This window comes from Ursus arctos, unplaced genomic scaffold (genome assembly GCF_023065955.2).
Source record: "Ursus arctos isolate Adak ecotype North America unplaced genomic scaffold, UrsArc2.0 scaffold_28, whole genome shotgun sequence".
Classification (NCBI taxonomy): Eukaryota; Metazoa; Chordata; class Mammalia; order Carnivora; family Ursidae; genus Ursus; species Ursus arctos.
Window position 1 is genome coordinate 31,785,590 of NW_026622963.1, and position 13,585 is coordinate 31,799,174.

The 13,585-nt window shown below is 51.1% G+C and overlaps 1 protein-coding gene across 2 annotated transcripts in view; it reads right to left on the bottom strand.

Annotated features, from left to right (window-relative positions):
- NTRK3 (neurotrophic receptor tyrosine kinase 3) overlaps positions 1–13,585 on the bottom strand; it is a 384,278-nt gene that overhangs the window by 97,244 nt on the left and 273,449 nt on the right. The gene's annotated exons all lie outside the window — the stretch shown is intronic.

Consider the following 13,585-nt stretch of genomic DNA (forward strand, 5'->3'; position numbering starts at 1 on the left):
ATATTACTATATATCAATATATCAATGCATGTTATAGATACATATATCAATAATCTTGACGTAGAGGATATCTATATATCAACTTTATTTTACATAAACATTCTATATACATTTATTTTGTATGTCATATACTTATAGATACTTTCTTTTACATGTATATTTACTATATTATCTATATAAAATTTATTGAGGTATTATTTGCCTCCTATAAAATTCATCCACTTTATTTTATTCTATTTTTAAAGACTTTATTTTTTTGCACATTATCTCTATACCCAATGTAGGGTTCGAACTTACAAACCCAAGATCCAGAGTCACATGCTCCACAGACTAAGCCAACTGGGGGCCCAGCCCCGAATTCGCCCATTTTAAAGTACAATTCGCCCATTTAAAGTACACGATTTTTAGTCAATCTACCAAACGCCACAGCCACCACCATAATCCAGCTTTAGAACATTTCATCACCCCCGTGAGATCTCTTGGGTCCATTTATCATTACTCCCCATCCCCGACCCCAGGCCTCCACGACCACTAATCGACTTTTTGTCTCTATAGATTCTCCCCTTCTAGACATTTCATACAAATGGCATCACAGAGAATGGGGCCCTTTGTGTCTGGCTTCTGTCCCTTAACACAGTGTTTGTGAGGTTTATTAATGTTGTAGCGTGCGTGAGTACTTGATTGCTGTTTATTGCTGAGTAATATTCCAGTCTGTGTATAGACCACATTTTGTGCATCTGTTTGCCAGGTGAGACGTATTTGGGCTCTTTTTACCTTTTGGCTATTTTGAAAAATGCTGCTATGAATATTCATGTACCTTCGTGTGTCTGTGTGTGTGTGTGTTTGGAACCATCTGAAATAACCTATACAAAATTTTAATATTGCAAAATATTGTTTGAACGGCGCATGCGATCTTACAGAAAAGGTAGTGGCAAACAGGGTGTGTGCACACACATGCACACGGAACGATATGATTCTGTTAAATAATTAAATAAGTACATAAAAAAGATTAGAAGGCAGAAAGCTAAAATGTTAACAGTGTTGTCTCTGGGTGATGGGATGGTGGTAATTTATGTGTTTGTGTGCTTTTCTGTATTTCAACAAATTTTCTACTGTGAATATAAATTACTTTTGTAATCAGAAAAAAACCACAATGTTATCAGAAGGAAAAAATACATCCTTCCCGTTCAATTTCTCCTGGATCTTTACCTCCCTGTGACAGAATGATGCCCCCTCCATCGTCCCACACGGGGGAGGGGAGGGTGCAGCCCTTCTCTCTCTCCTGCACAATGCTGGTCACAACATCCAGAAAACTGCAGGTCCCCAATAAATACCAATCAATGTTGAGGGCCTCGAGATCAGTCTCCATGGCAACGTGACAAGGGCATGACACTGCGTGAGTGCTGCCCCGGCATGGAGATGGCCCAGCAGGAAGAAGGCCCGCCTCGAGCAGCCGGAGGTTGCCAAAGGACCATGCAGCAAATGGGATCCGGCTTCCTAAGGCTCCAGGAGAGGGACATCTCTTTAGAACACTGAAAAGTCTCAACTGATCACCCTGATTGTGGGGTGCCTGGAAGGGCCATTTCTACTTACTTCTACAGCTGCAAACAGATGTCATGACTCAGTATTTTTAAGAACTACGTTTAAAACGAAATGCCCTTCCTCTATGCTTGCCCTGTGCCTAATCTCACCTACTGCTTCATAATGACTCACTAGTCTGCACAGGCCTGCCCCTCACATTTGCAGGACTGGGAACCAGAGAATTATTGGAAGTCCGTCTCTCACATGTCTGAAGATTTGAAAGTTAAGAAAAAAAGCTAACACACTGTGAAATGGAGTCTAGCCTAGCCTCCTACCCTGTTAAATATATTTTCAGAATGAGCCGGAGGGCCAGGTGAGAATTCAGGCGTCTCGGGCTCCTTGGACTTGTGAGTGGGGACATGTAGTTCCAGAGGGTTGGCCCCAGCCTGCTCCCCTTCTCCTTCCCGCAGCCAAAGGGGCCTTATATGCATACACATGCACATCCAGCCTGCACCATGCCACACTCACACTCCCCTCTGCCCTAAACAGCAGCCAGCCCCTTGGCCAAGCCTTGGGCTTCGCAGTGCACATGCCTGCAGGGCAGCCCACCCTTCAGAGGAGAGCAGGCCAATGGAGAGGTCTGCACGTAGTGTGGAGGTGGGCGAAGAGCCATCTTGCTGAGGAATTCTGCTGTAGGCAACTGCACCCTGACCCAGAAAGGGAGCGAGGCCCAGGCTCTACGTGGTCACTTCCCATGGCCCTCGGACCTGCGGCAGCTGAAGGAGGGCTCTGAAAATACGGGGTCCCTCTTACACGAGACCAAGAGATATCTATCTTCCTACTAGACTGGATTTCTCGACCTTGGCGCTATTGACATTTGGGGTCATATCACTTTGTTTTAGGGGCTCCTAGTAGTATCTGCTTTCAGTTGGGACAACCAAAAATGTCTCCATGCATGCCCCTGGGGGACAAGTGACTGCCGGTTGAGAACCACTGCACTGGGCTATGAACCTCCTAGGGGCAGGAAATAGGACTCTTTCACTTCACTGTTTGCAGGGAAAGTCAATGAACCCACATCTCTGTTCCTGATCTCAGAAACACTCTTGAAAGACCTACTCTCCTGGGGAGGATTGTGACGTCCTGGTGCCAAAGAGCTCCTCAGAACAAGCTGAGAGCAGTCCTTGATCCCTGGGCTGTACGTGATAAATCTGGGGCGTGGAGATAAAAACACCAGGAGACAGGGGAAGAACAGAGCCACGCACCCAGGACTCCACAACTCCAGGGAGCTGCCTGATGTGTGCACAGAGTTAACCCAAGAGTCCCTAAGACATTGTACACTTCACAGTCCAAACTTCCTCTACCAAAACTGCCCACCACGTCAGGAATGCGAGGGAGGGGCCAGGGTCTCTAAACTTACACAGACGCTCCTACGTGACCTGGTAGAACACCACCGAGCCCCAGATGTGCCTTAGACAAATCCCAATGTGATGCACCCAGAGGGCTAGGACGCACATGATGGGACGTCTGACCTGCAAGGTGCCGATTGTAAATTCCCTTCATCCCCACGCCACACATTCCACTCTTTTTCACCATCGGGATTTTGCAAACCCTGTTCGTGGTGAGTCTCTTCAATCAGCCAGTCATGCTTACTGCTATGGCAAACGCAAGCTCCTTCTCTTGAGCAAGCAAATGTCCACCATTCAGCTTTCTTCATAATAGATGAAGTCCTTGTGCATTCCCCATACTCCTAGCAATTGCATATCAGCATCATCAGTGGTACCCACAGCAGGAAATGGGGTTCGGACGCCAGCCTTACCCTTGGAACAAAGGGCATGACTGACAGTGAACGATTTCACTGACACCAAAGAGACTCTGATTTGAGAATCTACTTGTGCCTCAGTTTCCCTACAGCAACAGGGCTCAAAATGTGGGCCAGACGTGCCTGGCGGCCCCAAGACCCCATTAGGAAAGCCATGTGTGAGAACTATTTTCCTAGGAAGCTCTAAGGTCTAAGGTCTACTGAGGTCAACTGAGATGGTCTTCGCATTTTTCACCCTCGTTCTCTCACGGGTATGCGTGGAGTGTTTCCAGTGGCTTCCTGCCGTGTGATGACATCATCTGATGGCTAACTGGTATGTGTGTCTGTGCTTGTGTTTTTAAGTCTTTCTCAGTTCTGATTTCAACTGCAATAAATAGAGATGGATATAACTCACATAAACAAAAGCTCTTTGGTCCTCGTCATTTTTAAGGGATCCCGAGACCAAAAAGTTTGAGAACCACTGCCCTCGCGCAGCGATGCCGGTCCCACTTCTACATCACTGAAAGCAGGCAGTGAAGGAAAAATATTTGGAAGAACTTTCTGAGAGGTGTAGTAAGTCCCGAGTATAAAAATAAGTACATTTTCAGAGTTTTAGAACAGGAGTGTCACCATGACATTTTAGCTGCAAAATGTTCTCTAGGTTCTTCTAGGTGGAAAAAAAAAGTCTAAAAAAACAGCAAAAGTATTAATATTTTCAATAAAAGCAATACCTGGGAAACACAATATTGCTTATTTGGAGGCTTACTGATGATCCAATTTGCACTTGGACTAGCTTCACCTCAATGTCCCCAACCTGGCAAAAATTGGTTCCATTCATTTGCATCTCCAAGAGTGTCCAGGGTGTGCAAAAACAATTAGAGGCACAGGGACCGAGAGCACATTCATACTATTTGTGGAGAGAGAAGCGAGAGCATCTGAAGCTTGTCATTTTTAATTTAACTGCAATTCTGAGATTATCAGTGGATTTCAATTACCCATGCTATAGAATCAGGATGTGATTAGCAACCAGAGCCCTTTTTTTAAACATCTAAACAACATCACTGTCCAAAATAAACAGATAAAAGACCTCATTCCTTCCAGCTTTAACACCAACCCTTCCATCACTCCCGATTTTCCCTTTATAAATTTCTTCACTTCCTTTCTTCCCCCGCTACCCCCACCACTCCATAACATTGATGGTACTTTCTCTCCCCTCCACCCCCACCCAGGCGCGAGGTATACTGAACACATGGCATCATTCACTGGCCTAGCATACCCAGAAGAGGCATATGACAGTTGCCTCCAATTTGCAAATGGAAAAATTGGGAGATAATATCCACCATGTTGAGATAATATCAACATGGCCAACTGGTGGCCAGGCCAAAACCAAAGTGCTTCACACCCGTCCGGGAGCAGTACACGAGCTGGTGGGAGTGGAAAGAGGTGGTGAAGGACATGGTGGAGATCCTTCAAGAGGAAGAGATAACTCCTGCTTTCTGCAACAACCGTTTCTAGAAATCTCCTCCCCCCAACTCCCATGTCAAAGGACTTGAGTTTCCTTAATTAATATAATAATAGTAGTAGTAATAATAACAATAAATAATTCAAGGAGAGGTCAATAGCATGTCACCAACAAGAAAAGTTTTACCAGTTCAAGGCTGGGGCAGATAAATAATGGAACGTGAACTACCATCTTAAGCCTGGCCACTTCTCTACAGCCTGCTTCCATCTTCTATGCTATAAATAATTCAGAGTTTTCTTTTTTCTTAAATATCACAAAACCAAGTCGGCATCTTTATGTGAAGGATTCTGCTGTGTCCCTCTCTCCCTCCTCCTCTCCCTCCCTAGCCAGCCCAAGCAACTCCCCAGAGAACGACCTCTCAAGCTTTAACATTTATTCTTTGACATTTCAGACTATTTGTTAGGCAGAGCTGCCTTCTTGAGATCAAAGTCAGAAAATCTTGCCGAGAACTCCCGCTTGGCCCCGTCCAACTGTGACAGAGAGGGTCTATTAACCCCCAAGCATCTGCTTCCCTCCTCATCCAGAGAAATTCACCAACCCTCACGTGAAAGGGCAGCCATCTCTCTCTTACTTCCCTCCCCTTGCCTTCAAGCCCCCCCAGCATTTCAGGAGGGAGCAAAGGCGCTCTTCCCACGTGATACACCAAGACACTCAGCAGAGAGAGATAGACCCAAGAACCAAAAGATGTCCCCTACAGGAGACAATAGCGATTCATGGGGATCTGGCATTTGGGGCACCTGACTAGGTAGACTCTTTGTATCTGAGGATTAGCAAGCTCAGAAACAAATATGGAACAAGGAAAAGTAACTTACCCCAAGCCATTCTGCTAGTGGAGGTGCTGAGACTGGGCTCCAGGTCTTCATTTCTGTGTCCTACCACTAGATGATGTCTCCTCCACCAGCCTGGGAGGGCGGCCGGGTTTAGTGCTGAAGTCTTATGTGAGATGACTTACCATTTTCTTCTGAGATGCCACAGTGAAGGTTTCCTGCTCTTCACAAGAGTACCTATCCACCAGCTCTCAGAATCATGGCTGCCTCTATGCCACGCAGAGGGCAGAAGTAGGGACTGAGCCAATGGCTGGGCAAAGGTGTTGGGGGGTGGTTGTTCATCTTGATATAAGGCCAGTGGTTGGCTAATATCCTGCTTCATTCTTCTTTTTTAAAAAAGCTCTGAGCACCCGATACCCCGGTGTTACCTAAAGTGTGTGTGTCGATCTACTGATAGGTATTAAGTGAAGAACATTCTGTGTCCAATTAGACTGGGAAAGTGGTGGGATAAAAAGGTTTATTTAAAGCAGGACTTCTCAGAGCCTTTAATATGCTAATGTGTATTGTGAATCTATGAGAGATGACATGGCTATACCATGTAACATTCTCCAAAGTTACCGGATGGGCTCTTAGCATCTCATGAGACTCTAGGGAAGCACTGTCGCAACCAATGTAAAGGGGAACACTTGATCCTGACAGCATAATTTATGTAATAACTGGAGTAGGAGGAAAAGATTTCTCTGCAAGTTGAGAACTCAAATTAAGAGAGAGCCACATTGCAGAAACTGAAGCTTTGCCCAGAAAACTGATCAGTTCATGTGAGACAATAGTGGGCCAAGTGGTTGACCCGTTAACACTACTAAGACAGCCAAAAATACCATCCTGAAAAGGCCCAGTGGGTCACTCTGGTCTTCTTAGTGACCAGATCGGCCATTTGGTATCAGAGGTACGAGGGGCCATTGCCTGTTATGGTTGCAGAGTTGCCAGACCTACAGCCATCAAGATGGGAGGAGTCCATGAGTCATTCAAACAAGGACTCAGAATTTAAATTCTCCCAGGAAGGACATTCTCAGAATGTATTCTATATTTGTGGTGCCTCCTCTGCTCCCCACTGACTGTGGGAAAGAACAGACTCGAGCTCTCACTGGCCAGCTCGGCATCTGGCTCTCTCTGAAGGGAAAGGCTTCGGTCCAAAGCCGCGGCCCTCAGACAGAAGCAGCCAGAGTCACGGACCCCGGCTGTGTCATCCTGGCAAGACTGAGCTTGCGGAGACCGAGGCTCACGACAAAACTTGCTGTGAGATTTCTCCTCAGCCTCTCTGTCATGAGAAGGCCGACACTTTGGTGTCCATGAAATACAGAGGTTGGCCTCAGCCTGCCTTCTGGCATTTTCCTTCTGCCTGAGACTGTTTGAAGGAGGGCCTGCACCTACACTTGGCCCATGAGACACAGACTTGAGGACTTGCCCTTCTTGACTTGGGCAGCAGAGAGCAGCTCCTGGGGACTGCTTGGGCAGCCGGTGCTGATAAAGACTGGGAGGGACAGACCCTTGTAGGTTCAGAGGTCTCCTGTGCTTGCGACCGGAACCCTCTCGACTTCAAGCTCAAGGGCTTGTGTCCTGTGTTCCCGACACCCTCAAGAACCTGGCTGCGTGAAGTAAATATTTCCCCAGGCCCGTGTACTCGCCCAGGGCTGCATCGCAGACCATATGCAGATGTCCTTCCTTTAAGAGCACCCGTGACCCCTTCCCCGCAGCCCCAGGCCCGCTCTTTCCTGAGACGTCCATTTGGGAGTCGGGATAGCGTGGCCTTTGGCCAAAGGCTGTTGCAAGCCCTGCCGGGTAAAGAACATTGCATTGCAATTGTAAAGCAACATCCCGAGGACCAAAACAGACCAAAAAGTAGGGGGAGCTTCAGAGTAAAAGGAGGTGGCATTTCAGAGTTCTGCAAAAGAACTATCACCCAGCCACCTCTGGCAGCCACAAAAGCACTTTCCTGGGGACAAGTCCCTGCCCTTCTCAATGCAGAATGAACTGGGGGACAAAGGAGGGAAGCCTGATCTTTTTAAGGGGAACAGGCCCATCGCTCCAGGGAGGTCCCCAAAGGCAGAAGCAGGCTTTCGTGTTGCTGCCGTGGTAACGGCTCGTGGGCAGCAGGAGCTGAGGGGAAGGACAGCCACGAAGAGAGGCTGGTCGGCACTATTAGCCACTAAGGCCACCGGCGTTACTTACCAAGATGAGGCTTGATGGGGGTGTTATCTGAGCTGAGGTGATGCTCTGCCCCCCCGAACTTTGTCGAAGCCACAAACCAGGGAGCACAATCCTGGAACTCATACCTGGGGCAGCCCAGCTCCTTGGTCTCCAAACCCTTTCCACGGCTGAGTGGGGAGTGCTGACCGTCCCTCCAAACCCTCACACGTCACTTGACGCTGCTCTGATGGGGGCGGGGGCGGGGGCTGCAGGGAGAACGGCTCAGCGTCTCTGCCTCTCAGAAAAGCCAAGCTCTGTTCCTATTACGCCCTGTGCCCCCTCTCCACCCTTGGCCAAATCACAGTTAGATGCCTCTACATCAGAGAGGCCTCCGCAGCGCCTGTCTGCAGAGCAGTGTGGGGAAAGCCGTGACCCCGAGAAGCCCAGGGCTGAGCCGGAAGCTTGTGTGTCTCCTGTTTCCGAGGCTTGAGAAGTATCATCGAAGCCCTCAGCCAGGACCTCTCTACAGCTCTGGCTCTTCGCTGAGAATCTGGTAATCCTGCTTCTCCCCTCTACCCCACATCGTTCCAGATGCCTTCCCAAAGTGGACCCACGTGGACTGGGTCTTGCCCCAGGCTGGAGGCCTCTGACACACAGTCGGAGCCAGCAGCAGCCTCTAGCCCCTGCAGGATCTGCGCTTCTCAGAGACCCTCCCACCTGCTCGTTCCTCCTTCCGGGGAGTCAGCAGGCCTTGCCCAAGGCCAGCCCCAATACTTCCTCCTTCTCCCCTATTCTCACTGTCTCTTCCCCAGCCCCTGGAGCACACAGAACACTCGAGCCATGCACTCCCTTCCCCCTGCAAGGCCAGCACGGTGGGGAAAGATCGAGCCCTCTGAGGTGCACACCCAGAGATCTCCTGACGGGAGGGGGGTGTCCTGATGGATGGGGCCAAAAGTACAGAGAGGCCGGAGACCCCCTCCCATGCAGAAACCTCCCTGAGCCAGCAGGAGAGATTTAACTCCAAGAGGACCCTCGGGTCACCCTATGGAAATGTCACCCACTGAGAGGAGGAATTGGGACGAAAATCCTACCCAAACGGATCTCAGAATCCTGATGGAATTTATGGACCACCCCCCAAAGAAGCAGACAAGGGACCTTACCTCTTGCCAGCACATCTCCTTCAACTCACTTTTGGGTTCAAGTAGGGGTGAACAAGGAGTCTTACTGAGCTGAGAGTGATACTGTCAGCTCCAGGCTGAGCTTTCCTGGGGAGGTGGGAAGTGCAGGGGTGCCCATTTCTAATGGCAAAGTGCAGAGCGAGAGCCACTCAAGGCACCTGGGGGCCGCAGCAGCTTTGCTCACATCAACCCCACTGAAGAGGGGGCAGGGGAGAGCACGGTGGAGCTGGGAGAGGGGAGGGGGCCCAGGCCTCCCGGACAATCTGGCTGCAAACCAGGCTCCCTGTCACTCCCATGCTCCCCACTGCCCCGTCACCTCCTCCACTGTCCCACTCAAGAGTTTCCCTCCATTCCTGTCCTTCCCAGGGGAGCCCCAGAGAGGCCAGCATCACCCCCCTGCCACCCCCTCGCTCCTCCTCACCTCAATTCTCTCTCCCTTCTGGAACTGCTCTGACAGCAATGCATGAGTCGAGCCAGAGCTCAGAGTCCTTGAACGCCGAAGAACGAAGGCCCTCTGCCTAATCCATGCCTGGCATAGCTCAGAAAGCTACACGGCGGCGAAGCTCTCCTGCTCTGATCCGCCCCCGCCTGTCCTGCCTCCGTGGCCTCGAACCCTCTGCTGCCCCTTGCTGCTGTGTCTGAGACCCGTGAGCCCCTCATGCCTGGGCTTGACCTGCGGGAACTGGACCCAGCCAGGGCAGGCATCCCGGCCCCATCACACCTGTGCTGAGGTCACACCTGCGGCTGGGAGGTGGCGGTAAGGACACGGCTTCTGGAAGCTCGGCTGCAGAAGGAATTCCCACACAGAAGGGAAGAGCCAGGGTGGCCAAGAGGCCAGCTTCTTGGCTTCCACATGGAACACACTTAGCATCTGTTCTTTTCCTGGGTGAGAAGCATGTGGCTGAGCTTTGACACCCCGGGAGGTCTTTCGGCTGGGACAAGAAAGTTCGGGGGGGGGGGGGGTTGTCAGGCAATGAGCTTCCTTCCTCCCACCACCTTCCTGTCTGAAGCTGCTCGCACTTGCCCGGACCCGGGCAGCCTCACCCACCCTCTGGAGGGTCAGGCGTCTCACCCGACAAGCCCTCCCCAACATCAAAGATGCCACCGTTGTCTGCTTGGCAATCTTGCCACCTGCAAGCCGGGTAATTAATCTTAGACCGAAGACCAACCACCCCTTCAGGTGCTCGGGGTCACGAAATGCTAGTGTGGGTGAGGGACCAAAACACTGCAGACATTCTTTTCTGGAGAGTCTTTAAAAATCACCCTGTTTGGATGGTTCCAGAAGTAGGTTCAGGACGGCATCTAGCCTCAAAGGGCCCCAAAAGACTTATTCACCTTGGGAGGGTGGGGAAAGGCCGTGGCTGTGTAGCCCAAGGAGAGCAGCCTTCCAGAAGCAGAAGACCTCAGGGAAGTCAGGGAGACCTCACGCCAGCCCTGGTTCTGCTGGTCCCAAGCTGTGACAACTGGGGCTCGTTCCTGAGCTTTCGGAGACTCGGTTTCCTCCTGGGAAGCACATGCCTGGCTTTGAGCAGCTCTGCATCAGTGACATAATGACAATGTTTCATGGGTGGGCCCCACTCTTCAGCACTCGGTAACCAGTTCCAGGATCTGGTCATATAATCCTCGTGAAAGGGTCCAGTTCTCTCCAGCGCATGTCCCTAGAAGGCCCTACCTGTTTTCAAGCTTCCCACTCTCCAGGCTCCCAGGATCAGGGCTCAGAACCAGTGCTCCCCAGCCACCCCCTCGAGAATTTAGACCCAGACAAGCACCGGGCAAGCCCCCTGGCTTCATGGCCCCTGTCAGCCGTGGACCTGAACGACAGGATCACAGTGCAAGCTGGAGTCCAAGAAAACCATGGTGCAATTCCTGCGGGTGAGATCCCAAACCCAGAAGGTCTTGCTGGTCCCCCGAGCCTCCCTGCATGAAGCCAGGCCAACCCAGGGTCCTTCTGAGCTGAGTTCCGCTCTCTGGGTCTGTCCCGTGCCAGCTGTAACGACCCCAGAGGCTCTAACATTAGGGTAAATGCCTGGGACTTCAGGGCCCAGCAGGAAAGCATGGAACACAGAGTCCCGGACACTGAACACTGCTCTCCCTTCTCAGCTGGTCCTCGTTCGCCTGACATCGCTCTGTGCTTCACCTGCCACCCTCCCGTCTCCTCCGCTGGACAGAGGCAGGCTTTCTCAGCTCTCCTCAGATCTCACTCACAGCACAAGGCCTGGCCTTGCACTTCACAGGCAAGACAGAAGCCACCAGAAAGCCCTCCTCCCCCCTTCCTTGCTGCCAAACCTCTAAACCCCCATCTTTCCTCTTGCCTTCTCCTGTGTTGGAATAGCACTCCCTTCACAGGACTGGTGCAGCCCATTTCCTCTGAGCTAGGTGCTGTCCCTCCCCTCTCCTCAGGGGCCATTTCCATTCATCCCCTCTTCTCCCACGCATTGAAGGCTCCACGCATTAGAACAAAGCAATGCTCAAATCTCTCTCTTACTAAAAATGAAAGTTTTTCCCATGGTCCCAAAGATCGGGCCATCCCAATTCTAGCCCTGGAACCGCAGAGAATAGGAGAATGCAGAGGTGGGGCAGTGCCTCTCCCAGGCCATTCTAGAGAAGAGAACCTTCCATTTGGGGTGAGGTTGGTGGCAGGGTGGGGGGGGGTGGGGGCTCACACTCGATTTAAATAGGTTAAGTCAATGAAGGTCAGGAGAAAAAGCACCACCCTAGCCTGACCACTCCCCTATTGGGACTTCTGCCTTGAGCCCCCCCACCTTGCCCTACCTGTCTCTCTGTTACCTGCTAAGTAAGCAAGCTCCCACAAAGGCTGCTGAGGTCCAGCCAAAGGTCCAATTCCACCCAGGAAACCTTCCTCGGCCCCTGTCCTCCATTCCTGCTCCAGATACCCTGCACACAGAGTCCCCTCGTCCTCAAAGGAAGATGTTGTAAGTTACAAGCATGGCAACCCTTCCCGCTGGGTCAGGGCCGGGAATGCAGAGCAGACAGCCAAGCCCAGTTCACTTACACACGCTACTCTCAGGACCCCACCACTGCCTCCCCCTTCGGGCAGCCCACCTGCGACCTGGAGGAGAGTCTGGCCCACCTGAGTGTGTGTGTGAGTAGGTGCCTGAATGGGCCATCCCTGAATGATCAGCAGACTGGCCTACAAGCCCAGAGCCCCATCTTCCTCTGGGCAAGGTCATGTCCGCAAGATCCAGGGAAGGTACAAAACTGCTCCATCTGAGGGAGAATCCTTGTGACCTGCTGGTGCAAGGGTCTCTCGGTTCTAATCCCAAACCTCTTACACATCGGCTCGGGAGAAAGGATCGTGGTAAGCCTCAGCCGCTCAGACAACAGAACAGTCCTCCAGCCACCAAGGAGGCGAGGCTCTCAGTGGCCTGGGCAGTGTCTGGGGGAGTTAGGTTTGGAATCTCGCTTCTGCCTTTTGTGCTGTGTGACCCTGGGTGAACCATTCAACCTCTATAGAATAAGGAAACACTTCACAGGATGGACTTGACCTAGCTGGAGAGTCTCAATGAAAGCAACACAATGCAACAGATTGTAAACACTCTGGCAAACAAGGACCGAGCTGAGAAACGTCTTTAAAAGAGTATCCCGTAGCATGGGGGAGGGGAGGGAGAAATGTGGGAATTTCTGTGTCTTTAATATTCTTTGCAAAATTGCCAAATAAGAGGTCTGATGCAGTCATTTCATTAGAAAATAAAGTGTTTATTAAGAAACTATACACTGAACACTCCTAGAAGTCTCTGTGGAAATACAACGCCCCATTGTCACAGCACAAGGTGAGAAAATGGCAGAATAAAAGATGCTGGGATGGATGGAGCCTGGCAGGCTGGAAATGAGGTAATGATTTACAATAAGTAAAAAACATCATCCTCAAGCTTACTCCTTAAAGCCACACTCGGGAGGAGGCCCTGGCCGGAAGGGTCAGCAGGACATGATGGGGATCAGCCTGACATGAAGCAGTTGCGGGGAGGAGGATGGCGGGGGGCTGGCAGGGGCTAGATACACACACATCTCGAGGCCCTGGAGAAAACCCGGACCCCCGCACGATACTCTGGACACTACAGTGTTTGGGAGGCCATCCCCGATACGGGCCAAGAACTTGGAAAGCTTCGTGATTTTAACCTTTAGGGAGGCATCTGTAGAATAGGTGGGAACCTGGCACAAAGAACCACCATCCACAGGACCCAGGAAGGAGGACCTTCAGTGGGAAGCTTGATTCCCATGTGAATTTGCCGAAGCCAGACCATCTACTATCTCTTGCTGTGCACCACCACCCCAAAACTTAAGTGGGTTAAAAACCACCACCGCCGCCATGTCCTAAGAGCTCCCCATGGGAGACCCCCTGCTTCATGCTCTCCACCACCAAGGGACAGCCTGTGCTGACTTACCACAGAGGTACCCCAGGTGGGAGTGGCTGGGCCAAGCCCGGAGCCCACTCAGCCAACACGGCAGCAAATCTGGGAGAGCTTCCGGCCCTACAGTGGTGCCTTTCCTATCAAAGCAGGGCAGAGGCATCCCCTTCCTTCTCCCTCCCCTGGATCGAGCTGGAAATGGGAGGAACAAACCCCCTCTTTGGGAGAGGGTGGCCATGGAGCAA